Raw genomic sequence first — 24,939 nt, forward strand, 5'->3', positions numbered from 1 at the left:
TTTCTGCTGGGGACCACCTCTTTCTGTGATGTATGTATGATTTTTTTGGGGGAAGGGGGCTTGAGCTACAGGGTAAAAGGTACCCCTGCCTGTACGGGCCAGTCTTGACAGACTCTGGGGTTGTGCGCCCATCTCACTCAGGAGGCCGAGGGCCAGCGCTGTCCGGAGACACTTCCAGGTCACGTGGCCAGCATGACAAAGCTGCATCTGGCGAGCCAGCACAGCACACGGAAACGCCGTTTACCTTCCCGCTAGTAAGCGGTCCCTATTTATCTACTTGCACCCGGGGGTGCTTTCGAACTGCTAGGTTGGCAGGCGCTGGGACTGAGCAATGGGAGCGCACCCCGCCGCGGGGATTCGAACCGCCGACCTTTCGATCGGCAAGCCCTAGGCGCTGAGGCTTTTACCCACAGCACCACCCGCGTGGCTACAGGGTAGGCAATTTCAAAAGTCTGTATAAGAACTTGCATACCAATGTTTGGGGTTCCTCTCCTCCCTCCCTGCATGGGGGAGTGGGGGACCCTATTGCAACAGTTTAGTAAAATCAGGCTTACTAGCTGCTTTGCTTCTCGATATTCTCTGGTTGGCCTCTGTTATTTTCTCCTACTGATAGAAAACCTACATAAGGACTCTACGGGCTCTTGGGTACCCATAAAGGAGCAGTTTTTTCTTATAACAGTGAAGTAGGTAAGAAAATGCACAAAAAGTCACAGATATTATTATTATTCAGGATCCAGCTCAAGCAGGGCTGTGCCACAAGTTTGCAATTCCCTTTCGCCTCGCTCGTGCCAGACTTCTGCCACCAAACCGTAGGAAAAGCTCTTCTTTCCCTCTTTAGGAAGCAGCAGGTCTCCTCTTCAGTGTCAGCCACCCGTCTGATCCTGCAGGAGGATTGCCGGGCTTCCCATGGGTCCATTAGCCAGTGTGATGAAAGGGAAGGAACTCAGTGCACTTCAGAGTTGTGAAGTTGTGTCTCAGTTGTCCCCTCAGGCTGATTGCCGAGCCCATCTGCCATCGATTTTCCCCATAAGCAAAGAGGTCCTGTACGGTGCATCATGAAACAGCTAATAAACAATAACAAAAAGGAGAGAGACTGCCGGGCGGGGAAGCAACTGAGATTTTGTTGTTGAGGTTTTGTTGTTGTTGCATACCTCCGTTTCCCTGCCACTTTGTTTACGAAATCTCATAGGCTATGCCTTCTGTAGAGTTGATGCTTGTGAAAGCACAATCTAAACAGAACGGAGACAAAAGTACCCAGTTTTTTTTTGGTGATAAAACATTCCCCGTTTCAGCATTATTTGCAAAAACAAAGTTTGCTTATTCACTTACAGCACCCTTACTTCTCAATTGCCCTGACATTCTCAGTGAAATCGTCACACAGCCAAATCTGGTTGTTCTGATATTTGTGGTGCCATCCCTGATTGGATGGACTTGCCCACCTGACTAGCTGCCGCTGCCTTCTCTTCTGCTTTGTTGAATGACTGAAGCATTCCTCAATAGTAACATTTACAGAGCTTGCCTTCCAAACTAATTCAAAAATTACATTGCTAGGAGCATTGAGTTGTGACTGATCTTCCAATAGGAGGCCTCTTGGCGTGTGATTTATTTAATGGGTTCTATCAAGGACCTAAACAACATGCATTAGGAAAGTTCTTTGAGCTTCATCACACCATTTTAGAATGAGAAGATTATTATAAAGAGCTCTAAACACAAGGATCTTGACATACCAGGTGCTCCCAGACAGGTGTTTATTGTGTGATGGGTGCTCCTCATCAATGTCTCCTTTTTCTATTTGCAACTTCCACATGACGTCATTGGCATCAAAATGCCAGCCTCTGTCCCCACCACCACCTTATTTAATCCAGATCTCCCTTTTCCAACAACTTTGTGATATCTGAATGACCCTTCAGGCTATTAAGTCCCTGTCTGGAAGCCAACCCTGCCAAACAACCAAACATAATGGCTCAGAACCGATAGCAAGCTTCCGAGACCATTGCTTTGATTTATTGAGTGGCACTGGGCTCCGGCATCATTTCCTGGAAAGAGCACTTGTCTTCCTCTAACAGGGGCTAATATTACTTCAAGCTGTTGTCAGTTGACATGGCGAAATTGCTTAGATGCACTCTGGGCAGAGTCGGCTGCTGCTGATTACCTTTAAGTATTCAAAGAGCAGAAACCCTGGGGGAAGATGATGAGTTGTCCGCGGAGTAGGATGCCTCCTGCCATGTAAACAAACTCCTGAAGTCCTTCAGGCTTTAATGAAGACTAGGTCCCTGCAAGAGAGACCCCAGTCGGCACTGTGCCGCTGCATCAAGCTTGTGCAATTTTCAGGGAGAAAGTGATTGGAGGCAGCTCTTGCGACGCACGTAATCTACTAATCACCACTCAGAGACTTCTGGTGGTTAGAATCAGCGGGGGGAATTGAGTTTTTATGAGCTGAAGGAGACACTGGCATATGTTGCCAGGGGAGGGGGGCATCTTCAGGAGAAGGGGTCCTGCTTAAATATTTATGGATTAAGGATTGGTTGGGATCTCTTTGCATGCTGAGCTCTTAGATTTTAACTCGAGGGAGAGGAAACAGCTTCCCTAGAAGCTCAGAGACGTTTGCTTTCTCCTTCTCATTTTTAAGTTTCCGTACTTCTGTATCCAGCAACACATTTTGGGATTCACCACCCACCCAGTCTGTATATGCCCCGTATGTAGGTGAGCAGGTGGGGTCATGTGAGGACCTTGCTATTGTACATTCGGTTGCCGTATTCGGGGCCAGGAAGGAAATTTTCCTGCAGACAAAGTGGACACTCTGCAAGTTTTCACCTACCAACAAATGCCCAAACTTTTGGTGGATAAGGCACTGGATTGGATCCCTAGCTGATCAGGTACCCTTCTAAAGGCCAAGAAAGGGTGTTTCTGTCTGGGGGTCCACACAGGGGCTGATGGGCCATAGCATCCTTAGCATCCTTCCCAATGGCAGCCCTGGCAGGATCTATCACTTGACGAATGTCAGAGGGTGATCCTCCATCAGGGCCGAGCCCCACGCTACTTACCAACCAGTAGACCGGCTGCTTGTAGGGATATGTATAGAAACTAGGGGAAGATATACAGTGGTACCTCAGGTTACATACGCTTCAGGTTACATACGCTTCAGGTTACAGACTCCGCTAACCCAGAAATAATACCTCAGGTTAAGAACTTTACTTCAGGATGAGAACAGAAATCGTGCTCCGGCGGCCCGGCAGCAGCAGGAGGCCCCATTAGCTAATGTGGTGCTTCAGGTTAAGAACAGTTTCAGGTTAAGAACGGACCTCCAGAACGAATTAAGTACTTAACCTGAGGTACCACTGTATTTCTTAGATATTATCCTTCCTTACTCACGTTTGTGAGTTCAGCAGAGTACGTCCCCTTGTCAGTAAAAATAAGAAAGCTGTTGATAAGCTAACTTTAGCCTTTCAGTAATCCAGGATGCTAAAGACTGGCTTTCCTAGTGTTTTCCCCTTTCATCACCCCCCCCCCCAAATAAACACACAAAACAGTCTTCTTATAAGTAAAGATAGATTTACTCACTCAGTTTCTCAGTAGCAGTCTTGAGGCAGGCTTAAAATATAGTTACGGACATTTATTATAGTTTAGATTAGGATTGGAGTCTGAGCTGTGACTCAGACTCAACACATGTCCTACATCCCTGGTCACTGATGAAGCATCAAAGAGAAGAGAGCAGGGAGAGAGAGCAGGCTGGGGACACGACCAGCTTATATAGGTTGCACCCCTCTACCTGGCTGGACACAGCGGGAGTGGCTCTCACAGGGTGGATTTCTTGTAGACCCTGTGAGACTCAACTTCCTCTGTCTGTTTGTCTTCCTAGCAATCAGAAGTAGTTGGTTTTGACTGCCTTAATTTAGATATCCCACACTGATTGATATTTGGATACATACCAAATGCCTTGGCAAAAACCTACCTACATCTGTAACCATTGATTTTCAATCAATCAATCAATCAATCAATCAATCTTTATTACAGTCCAGAGACCCAACAAATCGTTACAAAGCAATGCACAATTCAGACAGCCTACTTCCAGGTTAAACATGCATTTTGTTCAGACTTAAAGATAGGGATCATTTGTTCTTGCAACCACCGATAAAAACTTCGCCACTGCCAATGTTGTAGCGTTTGTCCAATCTTCCAATAGGAATCTGACATAGTGAGCCTCTGATTTTCCGGGGAAAGGTACCAGCAAGGGTAATATCAGTTCAGCCCTAGCTTGCTCATATTTCACACAGTGCAGCAAAATATGTTTTATAGAATTGATGTCTTGAGCACACAAGCAAAGTCTGTTCTGGTAGGGAACTCCTCTCAACCTGCCATCCAACACTGCAGAAGGAAAGACTTTTAGTCTGGCTTTGGTGAATAACCTTCGATAATTTGGTACTGTCAGGTTTTTAATGTAAGGTGTTAACTTAAAGACACACCCATATTGTACTCCTACTGCCAGCAGGCTACAGACTGCGTGCGATCGAGATTGCAAGTCACTGTGTGCATTATCCCATAATCTTTGCTTTAATGTCTTTAGGGCGCCTTCATAACCCAGGTAATAAAGTTGGGGGAGGGCATGACAGACCAAAAGAGGTGGCTTTTCTTTTTTCATTCATTTTTTTTGGCCTATTTCTACTGAATACTGATGTCCTATGTCTTATTTCTATGGTTGGCCCCTCATTGGCTCCCAGGCATCATCTGCCTGGATGTGCAATCATAGAATTGTAGAGTTGAAGGAATCTCAAGGGTCATCTTGTCCAACCCCCTGCAATGCAGGAATCTCAACTAGATCATCTCAACTAAAGCCAGCCAACCTCTGTTTAAAAACCTTCAAGGAAGGAGAGTCAACCACCTCTCATGGGAGCCTGTTCCACTGTCAAACAGCTCTTACTGCCAGAAAGCTGTTCTTCATAATAGCTCTCATTCTCTTCTCTCTTCTTCATCCATTGGCCAAGAACAATGAAGACACATTAAAATGCCTCTTCTGTATGGCGAGAAGGAAGAATGAGTCATGATTAAATGAACATGAAGTTCTCTTGATACATTGATGGAGCATGATAGGAATTGTAAGTTCTGTGTTGTCATCAAACACAACGAGGCATAGCAAATCAGGAGAGAAATGTCAGCACAACTATTTCGCGTTTTTTGAAAATGACTCAGTCCTCTTCTTCTCTTTCCCCCCTGAAATCCCAGACTTTGAGCAAAACACACACAATTAAACAAATAAAAATTAGGCTCACCCCAAATCACAAAGTATTATGATTTTGGGAGGCCATGCACTTCTTTGCTATTGCCATTGGTGTCACTGCTGTACCACCAGATTTTGTTTTCTTGGAAATAGATAAAGCTATTAAATTATTGTATTGAAAAAGTGAATAGACTATTTTAAGTAATGGAGACAAACAGAGAGACAGAGAGACAGACAGACACAGACTACGTTTCTCTTGTTATGATTAAGGGTGAAGACAGATAAAACATTTTAAGTATGTTGTGCTGTGGGAGCGGTTCAAACACAAATTCTGGAATATGCTTTGGGTTCCAAAATTTGTCTTCAGGACCACAAACGTGTGTCGAAACCAGGGTCAGTGCAAGGCATTATGCTACCTGAGGCAAGATGGCGCTTTCCCCCACTCCATGTACAGAGAAACCCTGCTGGGTCAGGCTTGCCATACATCAGGAAAATCCCTGACATGTTTTCTGGTGTCAAGGGGAATTTTGCTGAAGTGGCAAAATTTAAGGGGAAACTTGGATGTATGGCAACGCGATGGAAAAAGCAGGGGAAACAGCTCAACAATTTGAGTTTGCTTTCTGAAATATAATAATAATAATAATAATAATAATAATAATAATAATAATAATAATAATAATATTTATACCCTGCCCTCCATGGCCATGACTGGGCACAGGGCGGCTAACCAAATTTATAATACATTAAAAACACAAAATCAAACGACTATTTTAAAATACAATTTGAAATCACATTTAAAATCAAAATAAAATCAAGTGGGAACCCACAAAACCATAACTGTAGGAATAAGGAATTAAAAGTTCACCAGGCCCGACCACCCGTGCTGGTCCCATTTGGGCTGATAGAAAGAGCCAAGGAGGCCACTTACATACAGGGTCCCATAGAAAGAAGAGGGTCAGACTGGGACTGGACCAAAGGCCACCCTATGGCAACCCTGTGCTGGGTCAGACCAAAGGACCCACCTGGTCCAGCATCCCATTCTCATCGTGGCCAACCAGATGCCCGCAGGAAGCCCACAAACATGACCTCCACGCAGCCACATTCTCCCCACCTGTGATTCCCAGCAAAGGGGAATTCAGAGGCACACCAGCTCTGACAATGGATGTGGTATACACTTAGCCATCATGGCTGGTTGCCACTGATCACCTGAATCTTCATGAGTTTGTCTAAACCTCTTTTAAAGGCATCCAAGTTGGTGACCACTACTGCTTCTTGAGGGAGTGCGTTCCATGGTTTAACTACGCACCGTGGGAAGAAGTATTTTCTTATGGAATGGCTTTGTATTCTAGTAATACAAGGGGTAGGGACGCGGGTGGTGCTGTGGGTAAATCCTCAGCGCCTAGGGCTTGCCGATCGAAAGGTCGGCGGTTCGAATCCCCGCGGCGGGGTGCGCTCCCGTTGCTCGGTCCCAGGGCCTGCCAACCTAGCAGTTCGAAAGCACCCCTGGGTGCAAGTAGATAAATAGGGACCGCTTACTGGCGGGAAGGTAAACGGCATTTCCGTGTGCTGCGCTAGCTCACCAGATGGAGCTTTGTCACGCTGGCCACGTGACCCGGAAGTGTCTCCAGACAGCGCTGGCCCCTGGCCTCTTGAGTGAGATGGGCGCACAACCCTAGAGTCTGGCAAGACTGGCCCGTACGGGCAGGGGTACCTTTACCTTTACCTTTAATACAAGGGGTGGGCAGGGAATCATATACTTCCCCCTCCCATAACTATTCCTAGATGTGATCAGCCCCCTGATAACCCCTCTTGGATGGCTTATGGAAGAGGAAGTGTGAAAAAAAAATGTAGATTCTAGTGAAAACAACCTACCAAAAAATATGATATTAAATTGCTTGTAAAAATGTGTATTGTAGGAAAAAGGCACACTAAAATGCTGTCGAATTTTGTGAGTACTTTAAGAGGGGGTGGGGGGAATTTTTGTCTTTATTTTTCCTTTTTCCTTTCCTTTTTCTTCTTCTTTCTTTTCAGGTATATAAAATTTGTATATAATCTTTGTATACATGTTGGAAAGCATATTATAACAAGCCCTGTAATGTAATATGACAATGCTTAGCAATGTATTATAAGAATGTTAATAAATAAATAAAAGGTAGGGAATGGGAGGGGGCAAACTGATAAGGAAATATGGCAACCTGAATTTAAGCCTGGGAAAAACGAGAGATGGAGATAAGCTGAAATTGACAAATTTGTCCATTCCTGATTGCAACCCAGATTTAGCTAGCAAGGGAGATATACAGAGTGTATCAGATACAGTGGTACCTCGGGTTAAGAACTTATTTTGTTCTGGAGGTCCGTTCTTAACCTGAAACTGTTCTTAACCTAAGGTACCACTTTAGCTAATGGGGCCTCCCGTTCTTAACCTGAAACTGTTCTTAACCTGAGGTACCACTTTAGCTAATGGGGCCTCCCGCTGCCACTGCATGATTTCTGTTCTCATTCTGAAGCAAAGTTCTTAACCTGAGGTACTATTTCTGGGTTAGCAGCGTCTGTAACCTGAAGTGTCTGTAACCCATGGTACCACTGTACAGCGTTTGTTCCAGCTTATCATTCTTTGTTAGATGAAGACATAAAGCTGAGGTGGAAAACCCAAACATGAATGATACAGGAGGGAAGGAGGGAGGGAGGGAGAGAGAGATATCAAGAGGGAAGGCATCGTTCAGCTGTTCCGCGGGTTCCTCTCCCAGATAAGACAGACCACCTACATGGCACGAAAACATGCCATTTGTAATGCTTAAAGCAGTTGTCAGTCTTGATACAAACACTGCTGTAATACACCTCAGTGCAGCAGGGAAGAAGGATGCTGGCTTTATTAGTCAGGTGTAAAGAAGTTACCAGATTTTACGGGATTTGATTTTATTTGATTCTCTTTTCCCTCCCATGATACTAACCGTTTGGGGGTGGTGACAATTACAAGAAAGACAACATCAGCAGAGAAGTCGGCATAAAATGCAGCATTAAAATATATATTAAAAGGTTGGGTGATTGTTATTATTTTAACCAGATTTTCAGCATGCCTTATCACGATTCCTCGCGAGGCTGGTAGGAATTATAAGAAGATAAGTGCTTACAACACCCCCACCCCCAGCACCTCAAAAACAAGATTTATAAATTAAAAAGCAGGGGGGGGGGCATTGGAAAAATTGGAAAAAAGTAAAGCACTAAAAACATTTAATTTTTAAAAAAATCATTTTTATTGATTTTTCCAATAAAAAACATCCAGTTAAATATCCAATCATAATACTTCAATTAAAATAAAAAAACTAAAATAAAAAAGATCAAATTGTAGTCCAACTTATATTTATTAATTTCTCAGAGCTCCCCACGGTCTGTATCTCTGAAACATATCTCCACATCTTAGTCCTGCTTCTCTGCACTAAAAACATTTAAAACTCTTTAAGAACTGCTGATTCAATGCCAAATATTAGCAGCATGTTTTAAATGCCTCTACAGATAAAGGCATTGGTGCCCCAAAATGCATAAAGCATCATTCAGAGTGAAACCAGGTGACAGGAGGAGAGATGTGGTGCCACCACCAAGAAAGACTGATAATCGGTTCTAATCTTCACCCAGGCCACTTCCACTCCATACAATTAAAGCAGGCATAGGCAAACTCAGCCCTCCAGATGTTTTGGGACTACAACTCCCATCATCCCTAGCTAACAGGACCAGTGGTCAGGGAGTAAACAAGCTGGCTGCATCTTCCATGTGACAGCTCTTAAGATTTTTGAAGATGGCTGCCATTGGCTATGCTGGCAGGGGCTGATGGGAGTTGGAGTCCAAAAACACCTGAAGGGCTATAGGTTCCTTATTCCTTATACTCTGCATGGATGACCTGTTTTATTTTAGATGAGCTAAAAGTCCGTCTGAGCACACAGAGCTGGATCATGCTCAACCCATATTAATTTTATTTATTTGAAAGCATTTCTAAGTTGCTTAACGTTTTGAAATCTCTAAACAGTATATAGAAATACAACATAAAAGTGTCATAAAAACATAAATTTGGGACCCACTACGCTTATTTTTTGTTTCTGCAAATTCTTTACATTGCACAAAATGCAACTCCTGAAGTCAGTTCCATATGTAGAGTGACCACATGTTTACAAAATTTTGGTTTCCTAGGGACAATGATAGTGGTTGTCTTACTTTGGCCTACGCAATTTGGATGTGCATATCAGTGCACACACACACACAAAATCCCCAAGGTCCATGTGTGTGATGGAATTTCACACATGCAAAGCCTTCTTGCTAACCTCAAAGCTCAGCACAACTAGCCCTTGGCAATTTACTGGACAGCATATATTTATTTCCCCCCCATTTAAAAGAGGGAGGAATCTCTTCGTAGGTTTGCATCTCAAGATTTTAGCAGCCAGGCATAATAGAGTACGAAAGGTGTCAAGACTCATTTGATCTAATACAACAGGCTGCTGTAGGCAAAACCGTTTGAAATTCGTTGAGAAGCAGGTGACAGCCACCCAAATCAGGAAGTCTCACTCTAAAGAAGCGTGATCAGTTGCACTGGCTCCATTCATTTCACAAGCCCCACATGTGAGTAGGTGGCTAGCTAGCTTCTTGAGTGAATGATTTCGGAGGACTTGCTCCGCAGAAGCCTTTTTGGCTTCAGAAGTTCTTAGGCTATTTAAACATCTTCCCTATAATTCAGTTAATTGTATGTGTAAGCTTGTCAGAAGAGCTTGCAGCTGAAGCAAATCAATACAGCATTCGCAAAAGTGGCGGAAAGGGGTTGTTTTAAAAGAAATAACTCTTGAGTAATGTAGTCTTCAGCCTTTTTGAGTTCAGAGGTGAATTAGACATTCATGTTTGATGATGCGGTCAATAACTTGAGCGCCTGCTCTTAGGAGTCTCGCAGTTCCTGATGATACCGTAGGCAGTGTTGAACTTGCAGGTGTCCTCTCATGGATGCTAAAGCTAGTAGGACCAACTGTGAGTAACTTATCATGCAATTTACGTAGCAGATGCTGAAGAATCCAGTGGGACCCCATATTCAGTGGGGTGCATACTCCATTGAGGAATTCGTGGGTATATATGTTTTAAATAATGTTATATGTTTTGTGTCCTTGTTTCTCCATCTGATCCTTCTACATGGTTTGCATGAGTTGTGGTATTTTATGCATTGTAATTCTCCATTTTTTAAATTGATTCTAGTTTAGTAATTCTTTCTTGTAATTAAGTGTAAACTGTTTAATTATTATTTGCTGATATTTAATTTTACTGTTTGCTATTGCCCTCTAATGGACTATTGAATATTGCTTTATTTGATAGAAGTTGTTTATTTTAAAGTTATGTTTTTATTATGACTTCTTTGTATTGGATCAGATTGTTATTAGGTGTGTGATCTTTGCTGTCTATTTTGTTGTTTCTTCAGCTTGTAAACTGCCTTGTTTTTAGTAATATAGAAGGGTGAGATTAAAAGTGAGAATAATAATAATAATTAATAATAATTTATTTTTATTTCCTTAGCCACTCTGGGCAGCTTCCAACAAAATATTAAAAACATAACAAAACATTAAACATCAAAAACTTCCCTAAACAGGGCTGCCTTCAGATGTCTTCTAAAAGTCAGATAGTTGTTTATTTCCTTGACATCTATGGGAGGGCGTTCCACAGGGTGGGTGCCACTACCGAGAAGGCCCTCTGCCTGGTTCCCTGTAACCTCACTTCTCGCAGTGAGGGAACTGCCAGAAGGCCTTTGGAGCTGAACCTCAGTGTCCGGGCTGAACGATGGGGGTGGAGACACTCCTTCAGGTATACTGGGCCGAGGCTGCCATACCACTGCACACATCCTATTTTGGTTGTCCACAGCCTTCTCTTCAGGAATAAGATCAGGATACACCAATTAAAGCAGTTTCCATTGTATTGTGTCGATTATTTGGCCCTTGTGACATCACAGTTGCTTTTCCTCCTGAAAACCCTGATAGGGTTTGCTAAATAGAACAGCAGCAGCAATATCACTGGGGAAAAAGTTTAATCCCATACGTTTTCAAAGTGATTCAAAGAAATAGAAAAGAACAGGTGAAAAGAACCTTATTCAAACAATCAATCAATCAATCAATCAATTTATATCCCACCTTTCCTTTCAAAGGAGCTCAAGGTAGCATAGATTGTGGTGTGGTGCAGAAGCCAATGAAAAGGAAGCAGTTAGTAGCATTGATTTAGAATCCGCCTCTGTGTTATCCCAAGCAGATAATCATCCGGCCAATAATAAGCCAACTAGTTAAAGCAATCAAGGCTGCAATCCTATACTGTGTCTACACAAAACGAAGGTCTGCTGAGTTCAGTGAGGCTTACTCCCTGTTATAAGTGTGCACAGATTTGCAGACAAGTATTAGTTAATTCTAAGCAGACGCTTGTAGCATTGTGTTGCAAAACCTGGAGTCTTCTCAAGTCTGGGTTTTGCCTGAGGTTAAGCCCTTTTCTCCCGAACAGGAGCTCTGAGCAAATGACCATACATATTTCCTAATTTGCAATATAGAAAACAGTTTGTTTTAAGCTATATGTGCTAGTAGCAGCAAAGCAATTAAGCCCGGTTCTCTTCTGTGATGTAATATACTTGAACAGCTGACTTGCTCACATTAACATCGTTTAAACTTAGGGAGAGATACAAAAGGAAGACAGTGAATATCTCATAAGCGGATGAAAAATTACTGTTTTAAAATGTGCTTTGCTCTAATAATTCCTCAGTCAGGTTTACCAGATATTCTGGTGTATGTGTGCATTTATGAAAAACAGAGAGGGGAGAGACAGCATAGGGTGAAGTGTCTTGGGAAAGACTGGGAAAGTGTAAAGTCAAAAGGTCGGGAAGTTACAGCGCCTGCTGTGGCTGTAGAGAGTGATACAGGAGAGACATGTTTTATTGGTGCTGGGGCAGATGAAGGTGTCTGGTTGTGGTACTGCAAATGCACCATGGCACTTCTTCTCTCCTAGTGGTCATTCTTCCTCTGGTCACTATTGGGGATACATAACCTCACTGGTATGTGGTAAAAAATTTCATGGGGAAACAGTTAGGGCCCAGAGGCGCCAGCTTGTGAGGGTGATGGGAGAAGGCCTTCTCCTGCATCCCTACCAAGTGTGGCTGTGAGGGTGGTTGGAGGGTGGTTTAAGGGCCTCCCTTAAAGATCTCAGAAACTGGAGATGTTTCTATGAGAGAACACATTCTCTAGTTATCTCCCACTTGGACTACTGCAACACACTCTACGTGGGGCTACCTTTGAACGTGACCCATAAACTACAATTAATCAAGAATGTGGCAGCCAGACTGGTGACTGGGAGCAGCCGCCGAGACCACATAACACCAGTCCTGAAAAACCTACATTGGCTCCCAGTACGTTTCCGAGCACAATTCAAAGTGTTGGTGCTGACCTTGAAAGCCCTAAACGACCTCGGCCCAGTATACCTGAAGGAACGACTCCACCCCCATTGTTCAGCCCAGACACTGAGGTCCAGCTCCAAGGGCCTTCTGGCGGTTCCCTCAGTTTTAGAAGCGAAGTTACAGGGAACCAGGAAGAGGGCCTTCTCGGTAGTGGTGCTCACCGTGTGGAATGACCTCCCATCAGATGTCAAGGAAATAAACAACTATCTGACTTGTAGAAGACATCTGAAGGCAGTCCTGTTTAGGGAAGTTTTTAATGACTGATATTTTAATGTATTTTTAATCTTTTGTTGGAAGCCGCCCAGAGTGGCTGGGGAAACCCAGCCAGATGGGCGGGGTAGAAATAATAAATTATTACAATTACTATAACACAGTTCTTCGGATAGCCTGGACCTAAGCTGTATAGGGCCTGTGGCACACCATCCTGAGCTCCTTCCCACCTCAACCTGTAACTTAATGACCAGGTAGTTCCAATACCCTGGGTTGGAACATGCCTGGAAATACTGGTGGCCTCCAAAACACAGATGTCAATTGTCTCTCTGTTCATTTGGTCATTTTCTAACTACATGTGTCCATGATATGGCTTCTGATTTATTATTTATTTATTTGATTGATTGATTGATTGATTGATTAATTGATTGATTGATTGAATATTTATGATCCACACTTTCACACATGTATCAAAGTGTCTTTCAGCATAAATAAAATAAAACTAATCAATAAAGATTTGTAAACCATAATAATAATAATAATAATACATTTATTTATACCCTGCCTTTATACTCAAGGTGGATTACAGATAAAAATAAAAAGTGCTAAAAACAAAAAAAACCCTATCATTAAAAATCAATTAAACATTGATAGAATTAAAGCTGTAAATTCTCTCTCTCTCTCTCTCTCTCTCTCTCTCTCTCTCTCTCTCTCTCTCACACACACACACACACACACACACAGTATATGATCCATTAAAACCTTACAGATAATTACACATTAAAAGCAGTCAGCCTGTTACACCAAGAAAGTATTCACCTGACGATACAAGGACAGCAAAGAGGGAGCCAGTCTAGCTTCTCCAGAGAGAGTTCCAATGTCTGGGAGCAACCACTGAGAAGGACCTCTCCCACTCTGATCCACCCAAGTAACCTCCCTGGGTGCAAGCCTGGGCAATGTGCATGGAGGTCTTGGGCTGCCCAGACAACAGGACCCCCCTCTTGACCTTATTAATGCAGTCCAAAGAATAAGAGGAATAATGTGTTCAGCACCAGCTTGGCTGCAGAAGTTGACAAAAGGAGGATTACAAGGCACCATTCAACTGTCTTAGGGACTCCACTCTGGATTTATGTACGGTTTGCTGCTTAGCCTTTTCTTCTCCCAAATATGTCCCACAGGGCAGAAGAGGTGTGGGACCAGAGTTTTCCTTCTCAGGGCTTCCTTCCCAGGCGGACGAGCCCCATCTGCCCCTCACTTCTCCGTACAGCACATGCATAAACCGCCCTCTTGACTGTGGAACTAACTATTGATCTTGTCTCGCTCAATCTGCCAGAGCCTGTCTTTGCATGCAGGTAAGTCCCTAACTTACCAAGGGTTTGAGACTACCGGCTACCCTCACCTGGTTTAGAAGGCCAGCTGAAGCCATTCCTGTGGTATGGCAGCTATCACATGCTGACAGCTTCTAGGAGTCATGAGTTAGAGCTGAGAGCAGGGTGGAGACCAAAGATGGACAAACTATCTCAGAAGGAGCACGGTGTCTCTCTCACCTATGTTAATATTATTTGTTATTATGTTACAGATTATTTGAATACATCTGTCAGGCCTTAAACTTAAGTCTCCGGGTGAAACATACCCAGTCCTTTCATCCATTCCTCAGAAGGATGGAGATGGGTAACCTGTGGCCTTCCAGATGTTTTCAGACTGCATCTCCCATCACCCCCTGACCATTGACCACACTGGCTGATGCTGATGGGAGTTGGAGCCCAGCAACATGGGGAAGGTTAACCATACCTGTCATAGGACTTGGTTTACAGAGACCCCCTCACCATCCTGAAGACTCTCCTCTGGCCATGCTCTAGTTTGTCAATATCCTCCTTAAAATGTGGTGAGCAGAACTGGACACGATACTCCAGATGTGCTGAAGACCTGAAGGATGGGCATGTTTCCTTCTTATACTTTTGGTCTCTGTTCGATGGTAGACTCGAGCTACTCCAGTCTGTGTACACAGAAAACATTTTTCATATGCGGTGGGAGTGAAATATGGCTGTCACTCTCTGGCAGAAGTCAAAGGAGGACCTAATTTGTTGGGTGGAAAGAGTTAAATGAACTTTAACTGAAAAGCTCTGCCTCTCCCTCTCAGAGTAGAAAATAGCCAAGGGCAACAGCGGATGACTAATGTGTAGAATATTGCAATTAGTATAGCAAGGTACTTACAGGGATCAAATTAAAAAATTCATTAACGTACGCACTTAATTAAGAAACACTTTTCGGTTTACATGATAAATTATGACACCTATTAAATCTTCGAGTACAAGCTGTAATGGTTTCTTTGCTCCCGGGCAGAGGACTAGTGCCTTTGAGGTCCTTTGAACCTCCCCAAGGACCGCCAGCATTTGATACAAGTGTATTAAAAACAATGCCTCTTTTCCCCTCCCCGGAGAGGTACAAGCATTTCTTTGCTGGAAAACTCATTTCAAGTTGAAGAAAGCAAACCTGAGATTAAGAGAAAGACACATCACAAACACGGCGGAGCAGGGAATAAACAACCAAAAATAAAGTGACCTTGGGAAGAAAAGGAAATTCAGAAGGAAAAGGGGGTGGGGGGAGAAGCTGGGGAAAGAGTTGAAAAGGCAGTGAAATAAGGGAATCACGGTGCGGTAGACTTACAAAGTGAACTCTTGAAATCTGTTTGAAATTTCTGTTTGAAACCTTTGAATCCAGAGGTCCTGTTGCATGAATAGAAGGCACTTCTTAGCTGTGATGATCTCACTTCTCTGTACCCTCCTCTCCATCCCCTTCAAAGCCACACCAGAGAAACGTCTGGAGTCTGTTTTGGAGGGAGTAGTTTGGGTTGCGTGAGAAGAAAATTGAGGACTCCCACGCAAAAATCCAAGCCACTAGCAAATTCCATTGAAAGCCATGGGGATTTCTTCCGAGTGATGGGTTTAGAATTTCAGTATGGAGTAAGGATTCATTAGTATGATGCTGGTTTGTCACTGGGTTTTGGATAGAAGAGGGCTCATGGCAGAGCTTGCTCAGTGGGCTGGGGCTGCAGCAATAGCCTCCCAGAAGTGGAATCGCTTAGTGGGAAGGTGAGGGCAGAGGTGGTAGTGAGGCCAGTGATGTGTGGATAAGGTGGCAGAGACAGTGGCAGGAGTGCTGGACAGTCTTTGCCAGTACATCTGTGCAATCCCAACCTTGCCATGGCCTGTTTTTGTTGTTTAGTCATTTAGTCATGTCCGACTCTTCGTGACCCCATGGACCAGAGCACGCCAGGCACTTCTGTCTTCCACTGCCTCCTGCAGTTTGGTCAAACTCATGCTGGTAGCTTCAAGAACACTGTCCAAACATCTTGTCCTCTGTCGTCCCCTTCTCCTTGTGCCCTCCATCTTTCCCAACATCAGGGTCTTTTCCAGGGAGTCTTCTCTTCTCATGAGGTGGCCAAAGTATTGGAGCCTCAGCTTCAGGATCTGTCCTTCCAGTGAGCACTCAGGGCTGATTTCCTTCAGAATGGATAGGTTTGATCTTCTTGCAGTCCATGAGACTCTCAAGAGTCTCCTCCAGCACCATAATTCATCACCATCGCCTTGCCCCTCCCAGTAAGCAGCCATGACTCCACTGATGGGAGGCTATTGCTGTGGCTTTGTCCCCAACAGTGAGCCACTCCTAGCTAATGGAGCCAGAATGACTGCAAGGTTCTTTGATAACCCCATAGGAATAATACCAAGTTTGTATTTTGTTACGGAGTCTGCTTTCCATAGCTGGATTTCTAGATAATTCATTTCAAGAGAGTCAGAATTAGAATAATGGAATCATAGAGTTGGAAGGGACACCCAGTGTCATCTAGTCCAGTGTTTCCCAACCTTGTGCCTCCAGCTGTTTTTGAACTACAACTCCCATCATCCCTGACTAGCAAGACCAGTGGCAAGGGATGATGGGAATTGTAGTCCAAAAACAGCTGGAGGCACAAGGTTGGGAAACACTGATCTAGTCCAACCCCCTGCAATGCAGGAATCTCAGCTAAAGCATCCATGACAGATGGCCATCCAACCTCTGCTTAGAAATCTCCAAGGAAGGAGAGTCCACCACCTCCAAGGGAGACCATTCCACTGTCAAACAGCTCTTACTGTCAGAATTTCCCCCCAGATGTTTGGTTGGAATCTTCTTTCTTGCAACTTGAAGCCATTTGAGTCGCATCCTCTAGAGCAGGAGAAAACAAACTTGCTCCACCTTCCATGTGACAGCCATTTAGATGTTTGAAGGTGGCTACCATATCTCCTCTCAGTCTCCTCTTTCCCAGGCCAAACACATCCAGCTCTCTCAACCATTCCTCAAAAGACTTGGTTTCCAGAAATGTGATAATCTTGGTCACACATTCCAGCTTGTCAATATCTTTCTTAAATTGTGGCACCCTGAACTGCACATAGTACTCCATGTGTCGTCTGACCAAAGCAGAATAGAGTGGTACTATTACTTCCCTTGATCTGGAGACTATACTTCTGCGAGCTCCCTGTTCATTGGGCACTTGGTAGCAATATTGGTTTGCCATCACCGTGAGCACCAGAACTAGGAATATTTCACTGTTCTTATGTCTAGTCCTCCTTCCTTCCTTTTTTAAAAAAACATCTGATTCTCCTTTTTCTTTGCCATCTTCTTTCTTTAAGGACATTCAGATTTTAAACTCCTGGGGTTTAAGGGACCTACCTCTGCCCCACAGCTTTTGCTTTTAAATGTCTAAATAAAAAGTGTCATGTACCTTGATTAATGAATAAACATCTAATTATCATTAATCACCATTCCCTGGTTCTGTAGTTACAGTGGTACCTCGGGTTAAGAACTTAATTCGTTCTGGAGATCCGTTCTTAACCTGAAACTGTTCTTAACCTGAGGTACCACTTTAGCTAATGGGGCCTCCCGCTGCCGCTGTGCGATTTCTGTTCTCATCCTGAAGAAAGGTTCTTAACCCGAAGTACTATTTCTGGGTTGGCGGAGTCTGTAACCTGAAGTGTCCGTAACCTGAAGCGTCTGTAACCCGAGGTACTACTGTACATCCGCTTAATAGGTTGCTGAAGCAACAATACCACTTTTCCACCTTGGTTGGGTTCCAAAAGCCTGTTTCTGCTATTTATTTTCACAAATGTACCCATTTTTGCATTTACAGTGGTATCTCGGTTTACGAACTTAATCCGTTCCTGAAGTCCGTTTTTAAAACGAAACCGTTCTTAAACCGAGGCACACTTTCCCTAATGAGGCCTTCCGCCGCCAGTGCCCTTCCACCATTCAGATTCCATTCTTAGGCTGAGGTAAAGTTAGCAAACCGGGACACTGCTTCCAGTTTTGCGTAGTTCATAAACAGAATAGTTCGCAAACAGGGCTGTTCTTAAACCAAGGTACTTTTCACAAATACAGTGGGACCTCGGGTTAAGTACTTAATTCGTTCCAGAGGTCCGTTCTTAACCTGAAACTGTTCTTAACCTGAAGCACCGCTTTAGCTAATGGGGCCTCCTGCTGCCACTGCGCCACCAGAGCACGATTTATGTTGTGTATGTAACCCGAGGTACCACTGTATAAGCATTTTGGAGGGAACTCATTTATTTATTTGAGAATTGCACCACAAATTTCAGTAGGTAGGTCTCAAGACATACTGTAATGGTTCTAGGGGTTGCTCGTGCATAATCCTGTGCCAACACCTGGCTGGGTTGCCTGAGTGAACCTTTCCTGTCCGGACAGCCACTCACTCGTGGCTGTCTCAATCACTGGCAGAATCCGTCAGTGGGCGTTTCTTAAACTTCTTCCAGCAAAGAAGTTCTTTGACGCCCAGTCTCCTCCTACTCTACCTGCACGGAAGCCTTCTGCGCAAGGACGGCATAGGCAGCGGAGGACCCTTCCTCTCCCCGCTGGTCCCCGGCAAGGAGTCATGTGACCGCCTCTCTGATTCCCCCATCTGCCCCCCTTCTCCACTGGAGCTAAGCTGATTCCCTTCCCCAGAAGATGGGCTGCCTCTCCCAATCCCGGGACGCTCTCTGGGATCCCTCTGGAGCTTGCTCTCTCCCTCCGGCACTGATGGCAATTCCCTGACACATACATAGCTCAGTTGGTAGAGCATAAGACTCTTAATCTTAGAGTCACGGGTTCAAGCCCCATGTTGCGCAAATGATTCCTGAATTTCAGAGGGTTGGACTAGATGACCCCCAGGGTCCCTTCCAACCCTATGATTCTAATCTTTTTGTGGGGTTTTCCTGCCTGATTCCTGCCTTTCCTTCCTGTGTGATGCCCTGCCCCCTAACAGCCACAGATCACTAGTTCATCCAACCTATTTTATCCAATCTGTGGCTGCTTTAACCTGATTTGGATGGTGCCCAAATTCCTCTGAACAGACCCAATTTTGGATTCGGGTCCTGGCAAAATCCACCACACTGCCTATAAATGTAATGAATAAATAAATAACATGAATCTATTGTGGAAAATTAGTCCACTGAGAAAAAGTTTGTTTTTCTCTCTCCCTTGAAAGTTTCCAGGGTTTTGTTGTACAATTGTATGCACAGCTGTCTAGTTCCCTCACCCTCTAAAATGTCCACTAATACTTTCCACTAGGAATCTGTGTATCCATATATGATAATATCCACATCTCAACTGTCATCAGAAGTTGGCAAGCTGAGATATCTTTGCTTGCGAGTTGTTTCAGTTGTTCATTTAATCCTTTGCCAAATTTGAGGGCTTGGCTATTTTCATTTGATGCGAGTGTGAAAATAATGTTATCTGTTTAAGTTGCTTCTTTGCACTTTCAAGGAACACTAATAAATAAAGGATGGGGCAAAATAGTAGAGTTTTGACAAGTGGTTTGTCTATAACATTCACTTATGGTTCGCGGCATTTGAAAACGAATAAATATCCAAGATGTTGGGGTTTAAACATTGGCTGCGGCACATAGATAAGCTGTCAATTGCTTCATCAAATCACAGAAGCATTTTCAGCCTTGCAATTCTCTGGGTTTTGTTTTTGTTTTGTTTTTGTTGCTAGAATTTGGCATTCTCCATCTACCTCTTGATTGGAACAGGGCTTTGGAGCAAGCACACAGTGATTAAATGGCAAGGCTGGCCCATCTCATTTCGCCACCTGAGGCGAACGTGAAGGTGCCTCCCTTTGTATATGCTGTGTCCCCTCACAGCCTCTGCCAAAGCCTCACTGACTGGGGTCGCACAGCTGCGGGTTCCAGTGAGATCTCATAAGAGCCCCAGAGGTCTCTATATAATCTCACAGGGCTTTCGCAAAATCTTGCCAAAACCTGAAAGCTGCAGCCGCCACATCTCTTTGCCTCTCTGGAGGTGCCCCTTGGATTCTGCCACCTGAGGCAGCTGGTTCATTCTGTCTCATGGATGGGCCCGGCCCTGTTAAAGGGCCTCTTTGTCACAGAGTCATAGTGGAACCATGAAATTTATTTATTTATTTATTTATTTATTATTATTATTATTATTATTATTATTATTATTATTATTATTATTGGCAACCCATATGGCTGAGTTGTCCCAGCCACTCTGGGCAGCTTCCAACAAAATATTAAAACACAAAAAAATCCCAAATATTAAAAAATTCCCTGTCTTCTAAAAGCAAAATATTTGTTTATTTCCTTGCCATCTGATAGGAGGGTGTTCCACAGGGCGGGTGCCACTACCAAAAAGGCCCTCTGCCTGGTTCCTGTAACCTCACTTCCCGTGGTGAGGGAACCGCCAGAAGGCCCTTAGAGCTGGACCTCAGTGTCTGGGCTGAATGATGGGGGTGGAAATATGTAATGATAATCATAATAATCAGCGTTCCTCAACTTGGCGCCCTCCAGATGTTCTAAGCTGAAATACCCACTAGCTCCAGCCAGCTTGGGCATTGGATTAGGAAAGCTTCAAGTAAAAAACAAAACAAAAAAAGAAGTATTAAAGATTAAAAGATTAAAAGGCATTTGAGACATTATCTTCCAATGGAAGGATTGATACCTGAAGAGTTACAAGAGAGGAACCATACTGAAGACCTCTGAAGGGGGGAGTCTCTTGTTCTTGTAAAAAAAGGACAACTCCCCATATAGTTTAGAACCCCAAGTACATTAGTTTCTCTTTTCTCCCACCCTCCGGTTCTGCTCCCATTTCTGAATCAGTTTGAAATTACTATTTTCGTAAAGTCCTCATGAAAATTTATCACTACTTTAGAAAGCTTCCTTCCCCCACAAATATACACATTTTTTGTATTTCAGCTAGCATGCACATTTTTGCAAACAAATCTCCCTAACTTGGTAAATATGTTTTTGTATATCATTAAGATATGTATTTATGTCCACACTTTCCCCTAGTATAGACATTTTTCAGTTGGAGAGCTACATCGTAAAATTAAAGTTATGTATTTAAAATAAATTGTTTCAGTTTGTGTGTTGTTTCTGGAAGTACAAATTGAAATGTGAACAGAATGAATTTTATCTTCCATACTTAGGGGATTAGAAGGCTGTGCCAAAGGCTATTTTATTTATAAAAGTATATATTGCTGCAAGATAAAGCATCAATATGGTGCACCAGGTTAAAACATACAACACCATTAAAAACTGTACAAAACTGGGATGGAGAAGAAATTAAATTCAGTACACATTTTAAGCTGAACACATAAAATCCACACTTTCTGAAACAATACGTGAACCAAAATGTAGCTATCCTTTGAAATTCACATTTATCTGAATTTTGTGATGCAGTTAATGAAAATACCATACAAAAATGCATATTAGGGAAAATGGCTTCTTAAAATGTGTACCTTATGTAAAACTGCACATAAAAACGTGTTTATTAGGAGAAATTCACACTAAAATTTCCATGAGGATTTTTTAAAAACCACAGATTGCTGCAAAATGTTCAGAACTGAATTTTAGATTAGAAAAACGAGAAACCGAGAGAACGAAAACCAACAGATTCTCCCGCTCCTAGTGCCATTAGTTTTGAAGAGCGATTTTAAGCATAGCTGCGCTTTGCTTTGTGCGTTGTTTTTCCCAAGCAGAATATCTGAACAAGGCTTGTGAGGCCATCATAAAATAACATAAAAAGAGCCCTGCAGGTTCAGCCGAAAAGCCCATCTTCTCAACCATTCTGTGCACCACAGCCTTCTCCTACTTGTGATTCCCCAGCTACTGACAATGACAAAAATAAAAACAACAACAACGTCATCATCATTACTATTTACACCTCACCCATCTGACTGGGTTACTCCACCACTCCAGGTGGCTCCCAACACATAAAAACAAAATCACAAATCACAATACTGATATTGGAGGCAATATAGCCATCCTGACTAGTAGCTGAAATCACTGGCCCTTTTGGGTTGTTTTGAGAAGGAGCGATCTATTTCTCTGCCAAACAAGCAACCATTGCCAAATGCTCCTTTCCCCCTGCCTTCCTTCTGGTTGGGATGCAGCTGGATTTGTATCCTTTAATACAAATTTGTATCCTTTAATACGCGGGTGGCGCTGTGGGTAAAAGCCTCAGCGCCTAAGGCTTGCCGATCGAAAGGTCAGCGGTTCGAATCCCCGCGGTGGGGTGCGCTCCCGTTGCTCGGTCCCAGCGCCTGCCAACCTAGCAGTTCGAAAGCACCCCCGGGTGCAAGTAGATAAATAGGGACCGCTTACTAGCGGGAAGGTAAACGGCGTTTCCGTGTGCGGCTCTGGCTCACCAGATGCAGCTTTGTCACGCTGGCCACATGACCCGGAAGTGTCTCCGGACAGCGCTGGCCCCCGGCCTCTTGAGTGAGATGGGCGCACAACCCTAGAGTCTGTCAAGACTGGCCCGTACGGGCAGGGGTACCTTTACCTTTACCTTTAATAGCAATATCTGCCATGTTCAATCCCCCCCCCCCTTTGAGGAAAGAGGAGGCAGGTACACAAGGTAGGCTCGACAGAGATTTATTAACCATTAAGACATCGATGAATGGTCAGCCACAAGGCTATTGCCACAAACAGAGTCTGACCATGATACATGCCCTCAAGCTATTCTTATATACTCTTCTACTATCAGATAAATACATGAAATCCTCATGCCCGTATCATTTATGCAACATTCTTCTTAGCTGGCAATCACTTGTAGCCGAGTAACACGGTTTTAACAGTGAGTCTGTAAGTGGTTGTGGAGGCCAATTCTGGATCCACATGTCCTTCCACATAGGTTTCTGGGCAGGAGTTAATCACGGTGTGGATTTGCCAAGTGTGCTTTCCTCTTAGTTTGAGTGCTTTCAAAGCCCATGACACCTTTGGTAAAGGCTGTTCTCCAATTGGAGTGTTTGCAAGCAGGTGTATCTCAGTTGTTAGTGCTTATACTACATTTTTTTTTTAGATTTGCCTTGAGAGAGTCTTTAAACCTCTTTTGTTGACTACTAGCATTAAGCTTTCCATTTTTAAGTTCGAAATAGAGTAGTTGCTTCGGAAGACAATAATCAGGCATCCGTACAACATGACCAGTCCAACGAAGTTGATGTTGAAAAACATTATTGGCTACAGCAAAGCGTGAACAGCTCATGGACACTCTTCTTGATGTTCCAATTGGACATCCCATATTGTTGATTTCCACTTAGAAACTCCAGTTATCTTACCAAGGTGCCATGCTTAACCATTCTTTTCCAGCGCGTTTTTTTGCTTACACATTCCATTACCCTTCCCTCCCAGACTTGTCCTTGGCAATTCTCCTTGTTGGTGCCAACCCTTATTATTACATTCCAATATGTTTTTCTCTTATCTGGTCACCTATTAATCTCCTGTCAAAGAACATAGTTGCTGAGGGCAAGGTCCTTTCTGCCCACCTACACTGCTTTGGGCAAGCATCTCTGACTCTTAAGCATAGACAACAGTTTTGATTTTAAATACTACTGTAATATGCATATCATTATACAGTGGTACCTTGGGTTACAGTTGCTTCAGGTTACAGATGCTTCAGGTTACAGACTCCGCTAACCCAGAAATAGTAACTTGGGTTAAGAAATTTGCTTCAGGATGAGAACAGAAATCGTGCGGCGGCAGCGGGAGGCCCCATTAGTTAAAATGGGGTCTCAGGTTAAGAACAGTTTCAGGTTAAGAACGGATCTCCAGAACGAATTAAGTTCTTAACCCGAGGTACCACTGTACATGTCCTATATATCTAATGCACATATTTCTAACAGTGGGCTTGACAGATATAAGTGACATGATCATATTGAACCTTTTGTGGCTGAGGTCGGCACTGGTATTCAGTGACCTCTCCCAAAAATGAATATTGACCAAGGTGGGTCCTGTTTTTTATCTCCCCAAGGTACCAGAGAGCTTGCTGTTCAATGAGACGCAAACTCCATTGCTAATAATTTCCACTGGGTTGCTTGCGTGAATCAATACCCAGGAAGGTCATCATCTTGTACATAAGTCATGGAGGTAATCAGTGGAAGCTAATTGGTGGAAGTTCTGGTTTCTGCAGGCATACCCACTGCCTTAACATGCTATCCCCAACATCATGGAAGGGTTGTTTCCAGCTCTGCCAACCTTTGCCCTTGGAAGCCTTATCAGAAGTTGCTGCAAGAGAGGGACTGTGAGCAACATCATGGAAGGAGGGTTTCTGGGACTAAGTTGAAACTTGTTATTTTTGCTATTGGGTGCTGAATGTAGTCTAAGTAACCTTCTTTTATAGTATTGAAATATGATTTTGTTGTATGCGTTTTGCTATGCTATAATGAAGTTGTTATGATGCTATTGTTCGGATGCATCATTAGGAATTTTTTTTGTAGTGTTTGTTTGAAATGCATCCCTGTTTGTTTGTTTTTTGTTGCAAACTGCTTCCAGCATGATTTCTTTTGTGGAAAAATGGCATACAGGTAAAATGAATGAATGAATCCACATGGTGTCATCAGGAATGGGTTAGACAACCATTTCCTTTTAGCAGGGGGCACAGATTCATAACTTTCATTTGTTAAAAGGCAAGTCATCGGACATTTGTAAAGTTAGAAAGCAAAAGGTTGAGGCAACGTTCTAGTACAGAGAAGGTCCTATTGCTAAGGACACATAATCACTTAACTATGTTAAGCAATC

The sequence above is a fragment of the Podarcis muralis genome, chromosome 9, assembly GCF_964188315.1.
Source record: "Podarcis muralis chromosome 9, rPodMur119.hap1.1, whole genome shotgun sequence".
Classification (NCBI taxonomy): domain Eukaryota; kingdom Metazoa; phylum Chordata; class Lepidosauria; order Squamata; family Lacertidae; genus Podarcis; species Podarcis muralis.